At 35.0% G+C, this 15,742-nt stretch overlaps 1 long non-coding RNA gene across 3 annotated transcripts; it reads left to right on the top strand.

Moving 5' to 3' along the window:
- Nucleotides 1-3,788: 3,788 nt before the first annotated feature.
- LOC111928001 (uncharacterized) lies at nucleotides 3,789-11,578 on the top strand. Of its 3 annotated transcripts, XR_015286649.1 has the most exons (4): nucleotides 3,879-3,911; nucleotides 8,729-8,801; nucleotides 9,720-9,789; nucleotides 10,158-11,578. It is a non-coding gene; the product is annotated as an uncharacterized LOC111928001 (long non-coding RNA). The 3 variants fall into 3 exon arrangements; XR_015286650.1 differs by lacking the exon at nucleotides 3,879-3,911 and having other exon boundaries at nucleotides 8,729-8,826; XR_015286651.1 differs by lacking the exons at nucleotides 8,729-8,801; nucleotides 9,720-9,789 and having other exon boundaries at nucleotides 3,789-3,911.
- Nucleotides 11,579-15,742: the final 4,164 nt, after the last annotated feature.

The raw sequence follows: 15,742 nt of genomic DNA, 5'->3' as shown, positions 1-15,742 counted from the left end.
ACCTCTACTGTTTTGGAATCTGGCCCTCAGCAAAATAATGCACAAAAGCACATGGGAAGGCACAGTAAATATGAGTTTTAACTACTCAGTGATGCACATACCATTGATCTGATTTTTAAAGTGCCGCTATATTTTTCATAGTGTTCCCAAAGTAATGAATAAATTATGAAGACTATCACTGTGCATAATGCATTCACATCATGACTGTAAATCCTTAAACCATAACACCACAGTTATCATCTACCTTGTCACATTTACTGTAATATATTCAGCTTGGGTTGTGATTATATGTAGGTTCTAGCTGTAGAGACCTTTTGGAATTATGAAGTGAAAATGTAGCTACTGAAATACTGTATAATATTTAAAGTTCAAATATTGAGGGTTCTCTGTTTTCTTGCCTTGTACAGATTTCAGCAATAATATGATATATTTAATAATAGCATTTAATACCTCTACAGTATGCTCCCTGTAGTACTGTGTAGCTCTTTATGAGCTGAGAAAATATGTAAGGCACTGAGTGAATCTTTCCTAACTGAATACCATTGCTGCAGGGCTAACATATTAAAACACGTTCAGTACATTGAAATTAATGAAGTATTGTCTGTGTCCAGTGGGTGCTGCATTAAGATTTTTTTTTGGGACATATAGAGGTAGATTTACAGAAACTGTGAAAGAACAATCATTTTAGTTTATTTGGATTAAATACCAGATGGATAGTCACAGGCATAATTCCTGTGCTTTTTACCATGTCAGAAGGACTCTATGTTCCTGCTAATTTAATTTCAGTATTACAGCCTGCCTCTTGATTTTTGGCATAAAGCAGATAAACAGATTTCCTTCAAAGGAATTGGAGTTTCCTGATAAAATTAGGAATTTCCTAATTTTATCAGGACAACACAGGAACTGTGGAATGTGTTGCATGCTCTAGTATCTTTGCTGATAGTACCTGTAGCTGAGCTGAAACGGTGTTTCCCTCACTTCCAAGAGGGCTGAAAAAATAAAAACATTAACTTTATATTGAAGTTTTAGTGGAAATGCAACAGGTAGAGGCTGTCCTCGTAGTGAAAAAGATAGGTTTTGGGTGTTGTTTTCTATTTCTCAGTGTGTGTTACTCAATCCATATACCTTAAACTATTTTTTTTTCAGGTATTGTTTTTCAGGAAATGGTAGGTAAGAATACAGTTAATGTCAGAATTCAGAGTCCTGGGACTTCAGTATATAGGACACTTTTCTGCAAATCCTTGTGTTTAAATGTCACAAGTCTGCTGAGTAATCAGGTTTCCTCATGGCAGAAATAGCAGAAATAAAGCCCTTAGTGTGTTGAGAATAACTTTTTTAAAAAAACTTTGCCAGAATTTGGAAGTGGTTTTTGACACAAATAGGAACATTTAAAGAATTTATTCTTGTGTGTCACATGTAGAAAAGCTTCAGATAAAACCCCCCAGCTCTCTAATGAAATTGTCCAACTGCCTTGGAGGTAGTGTCATGTGTTTGTTGTGAAAGGGCAATTGCATAGGTGAGCTTTTTTGGTCATTGAACTTAAAAATTATGGCTGAAGCAAGGAAGCACACAAAAGAAACTGGAACAGGGAAATAAAATGAATAATTGCTAAGGATATACAAAGTCAATTCACTACAACAAACACTCATTAAAAACATTAATAGATAGTAGACCATATGCACTAACTGACTGTATTTTTGTAAACTTGGGCTATTTTCTATTATATTCAAAAGGCTACTGGCCTGGTCAGTGTGCTGTGCTGTCTTTGCAGTGCACTTTGCAGTACTTGGAACATGGTAGGTGATAATCTTAAATTGGTGTAGGAGCTAATACAGTGTGGTTTCCTGCAAAATGCCTGCACAGGGTGTCCGGGCTGCAGTTCACCTAGGGACTTCAGAAACCATGTGCAAACAACTTAGTGAGTAGGTGCACTGACCATCTGATTTAAACACTGACTGTTTTAATGGTTCTGCTTGTTTCAGCTTTCATAGGCCTAATTATGGGCATTATGCATGGTCGCATCTTCATCCTAATTATATGCTGGCTCAGTGAATTTTGATGATTTAACTGCCAAATTCTAACCAGTGGCATAGGACTGCTCATTAAAAAAAGCATTCTCAAATGGCTTGTTCTTTTAATTTTTTATTTGAAATTTAGGAATTCCAGAATCAAGTAGTATAATCCCAGATTTTATCTCTACTACTTGCTATCTGAATCTTATTTAAATCAAAAATAAAGCTAAAGAACAATTTCCTTAATGTAGCATACCTTTGTGAAGGAGTGCAATTTTCAATATTAAGCTCAGTGACAGAACCTGTTTTTCTAGAAATTTTCTGACTCAATTTGATTTCAATTAGCATTTAATATGTGGTTTTATGTCTGTGACATAGTGCAATTACTGCACGTTAGAATTCATGACCTACAGAAATTGTCAGGTTATTGAAGTGATTGAAGTAAAATCTCCTATGCACACACAACTAGAGTTAGTGAATTTAAGATCCCATCTTCACTTATGAATCAATGAATATTTAATGGACCTTTCTTAGATTTAATTTCATATCAAACCACAACATTTGGGCTTTGACCTTTTAGGCTTTCTAGGCTTCATCTCGGAAGACATAACATTACATGGCTTTTTTGACTTTAGCACTCCTTCTTTGTGTACTCTGACTTTCCAAGGGTCTGACTGCAAGAGTTTAGTTTCACCAGCTCTAAAGGAGCACTTGAGCTTGAGTATTTCTACCAAACATCTGGACCTGAAACTTTTACTAGATTTAGTACTTTGAACTAAATAGTTTAATGAGTTTGAATACATATAGATTCCAGTAAAAGTGAATAAAACTGTTTGCAATAGAGAACACCTTTTCAGCCAGCAATCTACACAGTTTACTGTTCTCCACTTTTAATGACTTCAGATGCAAACAGACAGTGAGTGGTTTTGTGCTCTGCAGTTCCAACAGTGAAAAGTGGTGCTGAAGTGGATTCTACCTAGTGTCTATAAGCAAGATACTTTCTAAGAGATTGAGCATCATAGATAAGAAGTCAAAAATTTACCATCAAATACCTAATTCTTTAATAGAGCCTTGGTGTTGTTACTGTTTTTCTTGTTTGATTGGTTTTAACAGAAGAATCAAAAGGGAATACCATTAGCAAGAGGTGAGTGCAGAAAAAAATAAAGATCATATTTGCGACCTGAAAAACTGGGATGTATTGATCACTTGGACAACATTTGATTTTAATTTTTCACCCCAGATAAGAAACCAGAATTTTTATCTGAATATAATTTTTCTATATTGCTTTGCACTAGGTTGGCAGTTGTTATCCCTTTGAAAATACTTATTTCTGAAAAAGCATTTAAGTTCAATATCACAAGTATAGACACTGATTTTCTTTCTTTTAAAAGAAAATCCTCACCAGCTTCAGTTATTTCATAGTCCTTAATATGATGTCCCTTAAAGTCAGGAATAGCTATGACTGACTTTTTGTAGGTGTATAGTCATGTCAGTAAACAGGGTGAACTCATTCCTTCAATCTTTTGAGATTATTCAGTGAAAAATTCTTCGGGAGCTGGGGTGTTTTCTCTTAGGTTTTTATTCTTGGTAGTAAGTGAATGCTGGCATTTTATTTTGAAGTACTGTATATTATCTTAGTTAAGAGGTTGCCCAATAAGTATGCATTTTCTTTATTAAAAATGGCATTTTCATACTTGTAACAAAAGAATAGAATTTCTCAGGATAAAAGGTAAAGCAAATTACAGCATAAGAAGGCCCAGCTGAGTCACAGCATTTGACCATCCAGCTTAATGTTCTCCAGCTGAGAACAAGGAGAAGTGCTATTTGGGGAATAGCATTCTTTTATTTTTTTTATTTTTTTCGTGTGTCCCAGAATTGCATTTTCAGAGGCATTGGCAGGTAAGATCTTTCTTGTCTTTTAACTTCTCTTTCTGTGCCCTGTGAGGGGTAGTTTTATTTTGTTGGGGTTTTTGGTGGTTTTTTTGGTGGTTTTTTTTTTGTTTGTTTTTATTTGATGTGGATTATTTTGGGTTGGTTTGTTTGTTTTCTGTAGTGTATTTTTCAATTTACTGGTACAGTTTACCTCCACAATTTTGAGATACAGCAACAAGTTATAAAGAGTACTGTTGTCTTTTTATGGTATTTTATTTTATCTGCTTTAATGTAATCTCTTTCTAGCTTTATTGAGTGGTCCTTAGTTCTAGCATTATTCATTTAGCGAGTAATAGTTTTGCAGTCATTCGCTGCATTCAGAAAATTCTGAAGGGCAATCATGTTCCTTTTGTGTTGTTCTCTCCAAATTAAGGAGTTTTAGCTTTCTTAATCTTTCATTGTAGGGCAGCTGCTGAAAACCTTTAATCTTTGCAGTTGCCCTTGTCTGTACTTCATTGAGTTCCCTGTACTTTGGAGTGTAACTCAGCGGAGGTGTGGAGTAGCATGTGCTGCTCTGCTCCTCTGGAAAAGATGTTGTTAGGGTAGTGGGGTTTTTGAGGGGGCTGGGGTGGTTTATAACTATATTCTTCTCACTTATTTTTAATATGTTTCCTGAGGGATACCCAGTGCCGAAGTTGTTTCACCTGGACTCCTGCTGTGTGTTGAGCTGGTGATGTGAGAGAAACATTAACGATGACTCTAGGAAGCGTTCCTCATATTGTCACTTTCAGTTCTGGACTTTTGATACAGGTTTTAGATCAATGTTTCTATGCATTCAGGAACTTGAAAATTCATCTGTTATCTTTTAGCATGCTCAGTTTTACAAAATTTCTTGGCTTTTTTTTTGACTAGGTCTTTTGATACGGTCTTTTGTTTAAAATCTTGTATCTGCAAATACAGGTGACTGCTTTTATGTGATACTGATTTTCCTGACCAAAACTTTATTGAGTGTCAGAAATGCTTTTAAGCTGATGATGACACTCATAATGAGGCTCCATGTCTGTGTGTAAATAAAACACACATAGGCAACATACAGCCTGCTTTCCAGTTTTTTAATACTTCAGTGTGTGTGCAGCCAAGACATGTTTGTCAGTTTTTGAGTTAAATATTTTGGCAGATCTCTGGTGGATGATAGTGAAGTGGTAATGTTGTATGGGTGAACTGATTCTGATTGAGCAGATAAGAGAAAACAGTGTAAATTATTACTCTTGTCATTATTAGTCCTTACTTTGGTAGCTCCCACAATACTCCTGGTGGTGCTTGTAAATATGGGAATACTTGTTCCTTTCTCCAAGGAGATCACAGGAAGTGCAAATAACAGATGAAAGTTGGGGGCATACTATAATCAGCTTAAAATTAAAATCAGCTGCTTGTCAAATTGGGATCATAAGGGAAGCAAGACATGGGAAAAAAGAATTTAATGAAAAACATAAGGAAAATATATTTGGAAATGTAAATAAATAAAATTTATGTTCTACCAATCTAGTGGTAACTTCTCTACTCATTTATAAACTTCTTTCCAGAGAAAAAGTTCTTTAATAAAAATATGCATTCAAAGAGATAATTTTCTTGTAATAGTTTAAAATGATCACTAAATTCAAGATGAATTTCTAAATCTAAACTGGCCTCAAAGGACTGGAGGAAACTTCTAGAATTAGAACTTTTAGAAAAAGACTTTTATCCAGGATAGTTTGCACTATTTCTGTACTTAGAAGCATGTTGTCAAAATATAGCTTTTAATCTGCTTTTAAGCACCCTAAAAACAGAATTGTTGCATGGAAGATGCAACAATTCCCTACAATTTATGCAAGTTTCTACAGACCTTCACATTGAAAATTACATTCCCTCTATTTCTGCATTTGTCTTCAAACTTAGGTTAAATTGCTCTTCTGTTTTGCTTATATGAAGTAATATACGTGGAATTAAATTACTTTCACTTGTCTGTAGCCATCTAAAGGCATCAAGTTTGATCTCACCCTCAGATATGTGCTTCTGATACTTCTATTGCCATTCTCATGTGCTGGAGCTCCTAGTATGGTTCTGTACAGGAGGGTGCAGACTTTTCCCGTGTCCCCTGTCATGTGCGACAGCTTTTTACAAAGAGCTGAAAAGGCAGCTTGCATTTCGGCACCTGTCATAATTCTCTCCTCCAGACAGCTAAGAATTAATTTCTCTTGACCAAAAAGTTTCAAATTATTTTGAAAATACTTTTTGTAGTTTTAGGCTTTTTTCTTGTTTGTTTTTGTTTTTTTGCTGTATACAGGAAATAAACTATCTTCGTGCTTTTTGTCTTGTGTAGTTACAATACATATAATCAATTAATTTTTTTGTTTGGATGTGTTTAAAGTCCTACAGTTAGTGGCATTTTATGAATTACTAAATTATAGTAATTATAATTATAATAATAGTAGTTAATTATAATCCATGAAAAGATAGAAGTTTTTTTTGACATGATGTGTGCAGGATACCTGGATATATAAAAGACATACTTCTTTCCTGAATTTTGCCTTTCAAAAGCATGTTTACTACTAATATTCTTGTATATTGTTTGATGAATCAGTTCTATGGTGTCAGGAACTTAATACTATTCCCTGAAAGCTCATAAATAAAATTAGACTTAAATACAATTAAATTTTACTTAGGGATGTATGTGATCTTCATTGCACAAAAATTTCTTTTCCTACATATTGAAAATTCAGTTATTCTGATGAATTCTAAAATAACAAATAATGTAAGCTTTGTATCAAAATACTGGTTATCTATTTCATGATTATTAGATAGTTAAATAAGGGCAATATATCTTTCTTCAGATGTTCAATTAAGATTTCTTAAAAGATTTTTAATCAGAGAGTTTTTGGAAATGTTGGTAGCCTTTGTTTTAAAAATGGACCAGACAAAAACCATCTCTTCAGAATTGTGCCACATGATTTGTGCTGGGTATCAGTGGATTTTCAAATTATGGCTAAGCATCCATATAGAAATCCAGTATTTTTTTTGTGTTGTTTTGTTTTCTGTAGAAAGGAAGGAAATCTATTACTATTAGTATTAACTGCAGCATAGCAACATAGGAATCAAAAAAAGCAGAAATGAGAAAGCTTAGCATATTCCAGTATAAGCAAAGGCTGTTGCCTTTTTGCCTAAGGAAGGTTGTAGCAAGGAAGCAAATCCAAAATGATAAAAAAATATTACGGGGATAGGTGCAGGAGGTTGGGAGGATAGATTAGCTATTCTAAGCATATGCATCCCAGGATCTAAAGGGTGGTGACCACACCACCTGCAATGATTTATGAAAGTCATGGAGAACTGAGAAGCTGGCACTGAGATGGGATAAATATATCGCTGATAGAAAGCATGATCCAAAAATTTACTTTATTTTTACTAAAATTTACTTACAGCACTGTGCAAGAGTCCTAACTTTAAGTCTTGGTAATATACAGAAGCAGATGCTGCTTTTGCAAGCTCTCAAAGCTTACTGAGTAATAGAATAAAGAAAGAATGAAGAATCTCAAGCACCAGTAACTTCAGAGGAAAAACAGAGACACAGGGAGCTTAATGTACATAAAATCTAATAAAGTATTTTTGACAGTAAAAATTAATAACAGTGATTTTCAAATTTTTATTGAAAAACTAATGGAAATTGACCTGAATAACACAGAGGCTGAAAACTGTCCAAAAGACTGAACGTAAATAAAAGATAATGATAAGCAACAGTATATTGAGCTTGGATGTGAAGGGCAAGAAGTGTTTAGTGAGATGTCACAGAGATCAATTTTATGTCTGATCTAATTTAACATTTTCATTAGTGATTAACAAATGATATAGCCAGCCTGTTAATGAGTTTCTTCAGATAAAGATGTAGTAGAAAGCAGCACAGGCCAATGAAGTTAGTTCAGAGATCTGGAGAGGTTAAAAAATGTGAGGATGCTATTTGATACAAGAAACCACAGTATTGAATATGTTGTGAAAAATCTTTAAGACTTTTCATCTTAAAATAAGATAAAATCTATCTTTAAGGTAGATAATTGAGGGTTGTTTTTTTTGGGGGGGGGTGTTTGTTTTTTTGGTTTTTTTTTATAAGCACACCTATTGTTGGGGTAACAAGAAAATAACTGCAAATCCTGATAAATTGGTGCCATACATCTGCAAATAGATGCATGTGCCAGGCAAGAGGAAGATGGCAAGTGCCTTGGTTTCCCCTCTATAGTGTTTACACATGAAGTAGGTTGGCATTTCCACAGTTGCTACCATGTCCACAATAGCTAGTTCTTCTTTGTTTTCTGGCCTCATCTGTACTTCATATTTTCCAATCACCTACAGACAGCAACATAAACTGGTATAATCAATATAAGCAGAGCAAAATAAAATAAAAGAATGATCCCTTATTTGAGTTAATTTACATGGACTTTCAGGCTCAGACAGGAAATACTTCTCCAAGAAGTGAATCAGAAATTCACATTTATAAACAATTTTTCATAGGGAAGAAGAAAATTGGAATGCACATCTGGGATGTAGAGTTTGAATGCTGCTTTGAAAATTTCGCTTTGATATTTAGTTTCTTTGCTTGTTATCTGATGAATTTTGATAAATGTTCCAAGTCCAGGTTGCAACAAATGACCAGTATGCCTTTCATGTGACTTCTGTTGCAACTTTTGTTTGCTTTTTGCATGGCAGGACAACTTAATGCCCTGCTTTGTGCTAAGGGACAGGATTTTCTAGAACAATTTGCAGTGCAAGCTGAAAGTTACCTTTTGGCTGACTGGATCTTTCCTTTTCTCCTGACTTAGTTTCCCACCTATGAACCCATAGTGACTTGGATTAGCAGTGGATCTGAGAGCTACAGAAGCTGCTACACAGAAAGTGAGGAAATAAAATATAGGTGGAGGTACTAAAAAAATATATATACTTTTACTTAAGATTGTAATGGAGTTTCAGCATTTGAAATCCCAAGGCAGTGGGGAACTGTGAACCTTAGCACAGTTGAGCTGGGTGGCTTCCCCACATCACTTAGTAGTCATGACGGAAAGAACTTTTCTGTTTGTATGTTGATTTCCAGACTCACCTTGAAGAATGACATGATGATATTAGCTAAATAAAAATCTGCAAAACAATTGATGGCAATAGCCACCCTTGTCTGGAGTGCTTGCAAATTCAACATTTGATTTTCACTCTTTATTTTTGAATTTGGATTTTCCATTCTTAAGCTGAGAAGGTTAAAGTTTGCCTTTATTCTATACATTGGAAACATGACAGGTTTTTCTCATGTGAATGGATCTCAGAAGGGTTGCTGCACTGTATATGCTGGATCTGTAATATGTATTTATGCTGAGCAAAATATAATACAGAATTACTGGGTTTCATAACCTGTTTTTCCCTATATCCTTTATGGGGAAGTCAGATGGAGTACAAGAGGAGATTGGACACAGCGTACGTGACCTTCCTGGTTGTTCTTATACATCAAAATGATAACTTTCTTAGACAGCTGAAGTGAGCTACAATCAATCCTTTAATTAAAACTTTCTCAGTTTTGTTCATAACTTTCCAAATGCTGCTGGTTATAGAATAAATGAAGAATAAACATGTCTTCAGTGTTCCTCTCAGTAGCTGTGTAATCATTTAATGTGTAAATTATTTTCTCATGCACTATATTCATTTTGATCTTTAATATATGTGAATGTATATGCCTGGATTGTCAAATGCAGATTGAACCTGTAGGAATTATATTAAATCTCTATTTAGGCACATACTGATTTATGGATGTGGTTTGGTACATTTCAGGACTGTGAACACTCCCAGCACAGATGGGAACTGAGAAACCTTTTCTACCTCACTGAGGATTGGTAGCTAGGTATAAGATATGATAATGCTTGACTTTTGACATTCCAATATTTTCCTACACATATAGATCATTCTTATTGATGTTATAAGACAAAAAAAAAAAAAAAATAAAAGAAAAAAAGAAGAAAAGTCAGAAGGAAAATGAAGGAGGACTATTCTTAATCTAAATGATGCTTGAAAATGATAGGATTAAAGGTCCATTTTCTGTACTCAGTTAAGAAACATATTGACAGAGACATTGCCCATAAATTACGGGAGAATAATCTTTCCTAAATTACATAGCTAGGTAATTTCTTCTTAAGCTATTTGGCTGATGCTCCTTAGTCTGTGTGGCTTGCAATAAAAAGCTTACAATTCAAGAAATATTTTTATTTTCAGACAAGGGATACAGAATGCAAAACACTTCAGCAGAGAGTGGTTGAGACATCTGGTCACCAGTCCTCAGCGCTGGTCCATGGATAAATTGGAGTAGCATCGGATATCCAGAAGAGGGCACTTGTGGCTCTCCAGTCTGTCTGCTCAACCCAAAACCCTGTCTGCACTACAAACTTCTTGTGACTGGGGGGGAAAAGGCTGGAGAGACTCTTATCTTAAATGAGCTGAAGTACTAATAAGCAATTATGGGTTATGCGTAGCATCAGTTGGAAGATTTGCTTGCAGGTTTCTGCTATCAATGGGCATATTTATCACACCAGCTGCTATCAAAAAAGAACACCACCATTCAAGTGCTTTCAGAACTGCAGCTGATGGCTGCAGAAAGCCACCCTTGCACCAAAATGACTAAAAGCATTTTCTGCTAAAAGTTTAGTCCAACCTGTTAGGTTAATAAGTATTTAGACAGTGACTCTGGGCGCAAGAAAAATTCTATTTCTTTATTTGTTGTGGAGGAAAGAAAAAGAATAAAATGTTGATGGAATGTTGTACTTGATGGAATATAATTGAGGTCTCACATGGAAAATAAGCTACAAAAAAATTTGACTGTTAAAGTTTTTAAACTCCAGCTAATTATGCCTTTGAAAACAAAGTAGGTGTTTGAGTGTGATAGATGGAGGTGGTGTTTATTGATCACTTAGCATTGAAACCATGACACCTAAGTTCTAGTATCTGAACAGAGCAGTCAAATTTGCTTTTGAAGAGTCAAATCAAGAAGACTTAGACACTTTAACTTCTATGCCTAATAGATGAGCCATAAAATATGGTAACTTCTGAGGGAGATTATCAATGTGTATGAAGTTAGAGGAAAAAAACCTAATCTGATCTTTTCCCTCATAGAAGCACATTTGGTAGTAGAACAAATATTTTGGAAGTGCCTATGTTGCAAAAAAACCATAGTATTTAGTACACAAAATTAAATTATTTTGAAAGTAATTTCCAGTTAAATAGTTTCTTTTTTTTTAAATTGGGAAAGTTCCCGTGAAAAATTACAACTGAACTGAATGAGACCCTGTGTTACTGTGCAAAATCCTGACCTCCAATAAACCCCTCTTCCAAGGGGTGGTGAAGCTTTATAAACATATTTACCTCCACTGTTTTGCTGGAACTAACAGGACTGACTTCTTGTTTACATATCTTGTGTCATGTGCAGCATTCTGAAGGCTAGAGTTTAACAGTCTCCTGGGCTTCAGAAAAACATTTTTTAAAATTACTTGTAATGCCAAAAATGTGTTTGTTTTTACATACATACTTTGTTAAACTTTAGTGGAGTAGGTGTAGTGACAAATCTTGAGAGGTAGAAAGCAATCATTCCAACCTGTATTGACACCATTTAGTTTCCAATAAATGAATGTCTTTTACAATTACATCGGTTAAAACTTCCTTTTTTTGCTGATGGTGGAGAATGCCAGGTGAGTGAGAATGTGTGTGTGTGTTCTCTCTGCTGGGAGGATGTGGAGGGGTGAGTAGCAGTGGCATCTCTTTGCGTTTTTTTATTAGCTACTTTTTGAAAATTAGTCTTGCTGAATGATTGAATCGTATACATTTTTAGCAACTCTCCTTCCAGTTGCTATAGCAATGCTGTGGCTATTGTGATGTGTGAGTAAAGCACTGGCTTTTGGGAAAAGATTCCAAGACCAGCTGATGTGGTTTGAATGAAAGGAAGAAGGTATCTGACATAATTCCTTTGACCTGAAAGTTTGTTTTTTGTATTGAGCAATATTAGTTGAGAGAAGCCACTTTTTCCTATAAATCTTGCCTTGTTTAATTTTTCTTCTGGGATTTCAACACATCAAACTAATTGAATAGTACTAGATACAATTTATAAAGCAGTATCATCAAATTCATTCCAGTTATCCCTCTACACTGTTCTTCTCACCAGTGCCCTCTTGAGTTCTTATTAAGTGAAATTTGATGAGCTGTGATGATTGCAGGGTCACCTTCCTGATTCACAAAGAAGCTGCTGAGCAACAATATTCTACAAAGGATGACAAAACTAATCCCCTAATTTCTGCCCCTCCAAAGACTGTGTTGCATATCTATTCAGGTTGGCATGAATGAAAAAAAAAAAAAAAGGCATTTTTTATTAACATATCTATACAGTACCTGTGGCTGAGATGATCCGAAATTTAGACTACCATATTCTTACCAGTGACTGAAAAATATGTAAAGAAAAGAAAATAGCTGCATGCATTCTCAGGAAATGAGAAACCTGGAAGATATATGACTGATGTGTCTACCTCATTTAAGGGGCAGAACTATGATGTTGTACATCAGATGAGGTTTGTCATTCCTAAATTCAAATTTGTGTATTGAAGAGTACCAAAATTGTAAATAAAAAGGCTGTATGGAAAATCTTGAGTGAACCTCTTCTATGAGATGGTAAAGATGAGGAATCAAGGAGTGTGAGGGGATAGGGAGGGATATCCATGCATGTTAGAAATGTGTTACAGTTGTGAAAACCCATGAAGACCCAGACTTGTACCTAGTTAAAAAAAAAAAACAAACAACAAACCTCATGCATTTAAAAGTTCCAGTTAAATGCCTGTTACCATATACATACTTGGTAAATTTTCTTGTGTTAAAGCCAACAGGATTGCTCAGTGTCTCTAGGTCCAGTAGCACATTATAAAGAATGGTCAGAGGACTATTACAATATGGGTTTTGCATTCTTTCTTGGTGTAAGCAGAAAGGAATCAAATGGTTCCACTACATGTCAAATATGGTTCTAACTGGTAAAAATGTTTCAAGTTCTTCTGTCATTACAAGGAAGAAAACAAGAAAAATAGAAAGTGTTAGCATTCTTTTGGATAGGAAGTATGGTTCTAACCAAAGCATAATTTATTTTTCTCCTTGTTTTCAGAGACATTAATTATTGGTGGACTCCTGATTGAATCTGGAATAAGCATGAATCTGTTCTTGGTCTATGATGTATACATTACATTGATGAACAGAGCTGGTACTAATTAATATGTCCCACAGCTATATTTTCTTCAGCTTGCTAGAATTATTTTTTCTGCTGGAATGTTGTCTGAATTTTTTCCAGCAGACTCTTGTAATGGTTGTTGCTAAAGATAGCTGAATTAAGTATTTGCATTTTTTGAGAGCTCTGGGTAAGCATAATCTGGTAAGGATAAGATTGTAAGGACAGTAGAAACATACTTAATGAAGGGTCTAATAGGCAACACATGAAATTCATTCGAAGTCACATGCAGTACTAAGGAACTCAGAAAATTACTTCAGTCTATAGGAGCCTGATGAGAGAACAAATAATTTCACTAATTAAACCCTATCATTGGTAGGAGTGAATATGTTGAGGAAGCACATCTCATGATGGATTATAAGGAGACTACATAGATGCTGCCATAAGAACTGATGCCACACATCTGACTTCTGGCATCCAAAACCTGCACACATAACACAGCATCTAGGTCATGACCAATTGCTCAAAAATATAAATTATCATGTTTATCATACAGGCTTAATGACCTGCCTCATTCTCCTAAAACTTTTTCAAATTCTCCTGTCAACTGATAGGCATTTCATTGTGCTAGAAGGTATGGGATGGCTAGAAGAATTTTTGTAGCCAGTTGGGTCATTATCTCTAAAGTATGCAGAAAATGCTTCATTCACAAAACAAGTATCCAGGTACTCCAAGATGCAGAGAAACAATTTTATTATACAGCTCTAATAACATGCTATATAACCTATTCAGTTAAGTAAATGTTATCTTAACTGGTGCAAACTGTATCCTCTCAACTCTAATGGATTTTATTTATTCTTTAGTATCCCTTTGGCATATTGATTCAATGAATATGATCTACTGTAGCAGCAAAAGTGATGTGCATAAGGAGGTCTTTGTTGGTTTTATCTCTTTTGCAGTCTGTCACTATACACTGCCATCTCTAATAAATTTATTCTTCCATCACATACACACCCCAGGCACTCACTGTAAGTTTCCTTCTTCCACCAGTACCATACTGCTTACTTTCTTAATTTGACTTCTGTCTCTTTCCACTAGCTTTGTTCTCTCTGCTTGTCTCTCTTAATACAAAACACATCATGATTTCCTATAATCTGAGAACTTTGAATCGTAATTACTCCATATGTCTCTCCCTGTATTTATTCCCTTTCAGTGCTTCTTGCTTTGCTTCCATGAATTTCATTATTTGCCTTTCAATCTGGCTTTAGACTCAATTCTAACAAGAGCATAGTAGTAAGTGCTCACTAGAAATACTACTGAATAAACAGCCCACTGTCAGCACTTCTTATCTGGTTGTTCTGGTTCTGATAATAATTCAGCAATTACCTCTGAACAGCCAGTTCACTCCTCCTGTGCTTCTCTTCTCAATTCTTCAATTATTTTGTCTATCTTCTCTTAATAGAGTGATTTGGAGAAATTACTTGCACAGAGTTAGTGAAAATAGAATCATGCAAGTGCAGAATGTTAGAGGTTGCAAGGTGCCTCTGAAGCTCTCCTGTTCCTACACCCTGCTTAAGGCTGGCCCAGTCATCCCAGTGTGTTCACTGAGTTTTGAATATGTCCAAGGACACCAATTGTATATCCTCTCTAGGCAACCAGTCTCAGTGTTTGGCTGTTTCTCTATGTGTTTTACCTCTAAGGATATTGTTGCCTAGAGTTTGTGCTGTTCTATTGTCCAGGGGGCTTCTTCTTGGAATCTAATATTCTTCATTGCTAGAAAGAAACTTTGTACTTGAACTGAATTTTGCCACTCAAGAAAATTCTTTTTGTCTGAGACATTACATAAAATTTATTCTTAGGTTTAGAAAGAAATTTCCATATGAAAAATTTCTAAGCCCATCATTAACAAATTAAAAGTAAAATAATATAAAACTTTCCTGATTGTTTTGTCCACTGGATAATAATTCAATGTGTTTTTTCACAAACACACCAGGAAAGCTGAATCACATTATTACTTTTGAATCAAGTATGTGCATTGTTTTGGGAATTCAGCACTTGTTTTTGTTGACACCAAAGTGAATAATATGAGAGCTGCATTTTCAAATGTTGAATCTTAAATTCTGTGTTTTCAAAATGCATTTTACAGGTAACTCTTAAAGTCAACACTGATTTAGGTGCCAAAGTTCCTCTCACAATAAGAATAAAATCAGAACCCCAGAGCAATATGGGAGAATATTGTGTGCTTGAATATGACAGCATTTTATCATAACTGATAAAATTGCCTGTAAATTAACCAGTCATAACTAAAATAACACAGGCAATCTGTAACTGCAGCCATTCAGAATGGGATGTGCTAAGTCCAAGAGCTCTGCAACTCCCAGTTCTGTAACCCTGAGGAAATAGATGGACACTGCCATTCCATTATTATTCTTATATGACTAAGATTCTGTTTCCTATGTATGCCTGTTCAAGTACAGCCTTCAAAACTGAAAATTGAGTTCTAATCAAGAGTTTCTTAGGGCTGATCTGTATACATATGCAGTGTAGAAATATGAAGAAGGAAAGATAATCTGCTTGAATAGTAAAATTATGTAGGCCAGGATATCCC

The sequence above is a fragment of the Cyanistes caeruleus genome, chromosome 5 (genome assembly GCF_971803275.1).
Source record: "Cyanistes caeruleus chromosome 5, bCyaCae1.hap1.1, whole genome shotgun sequence".
NCBI classification, from domain to species: Eukaryota; Metazoa; Chordata; class Aves; order Passeriformes; family Paridae; genus Cyanistes; species Cyanistes caeruleus.
The sequence above is the reverse complement of the archived record's forward strand: the minus strand, read 5'-3'. Positions and strand labels throughout refer to the sequence as shown.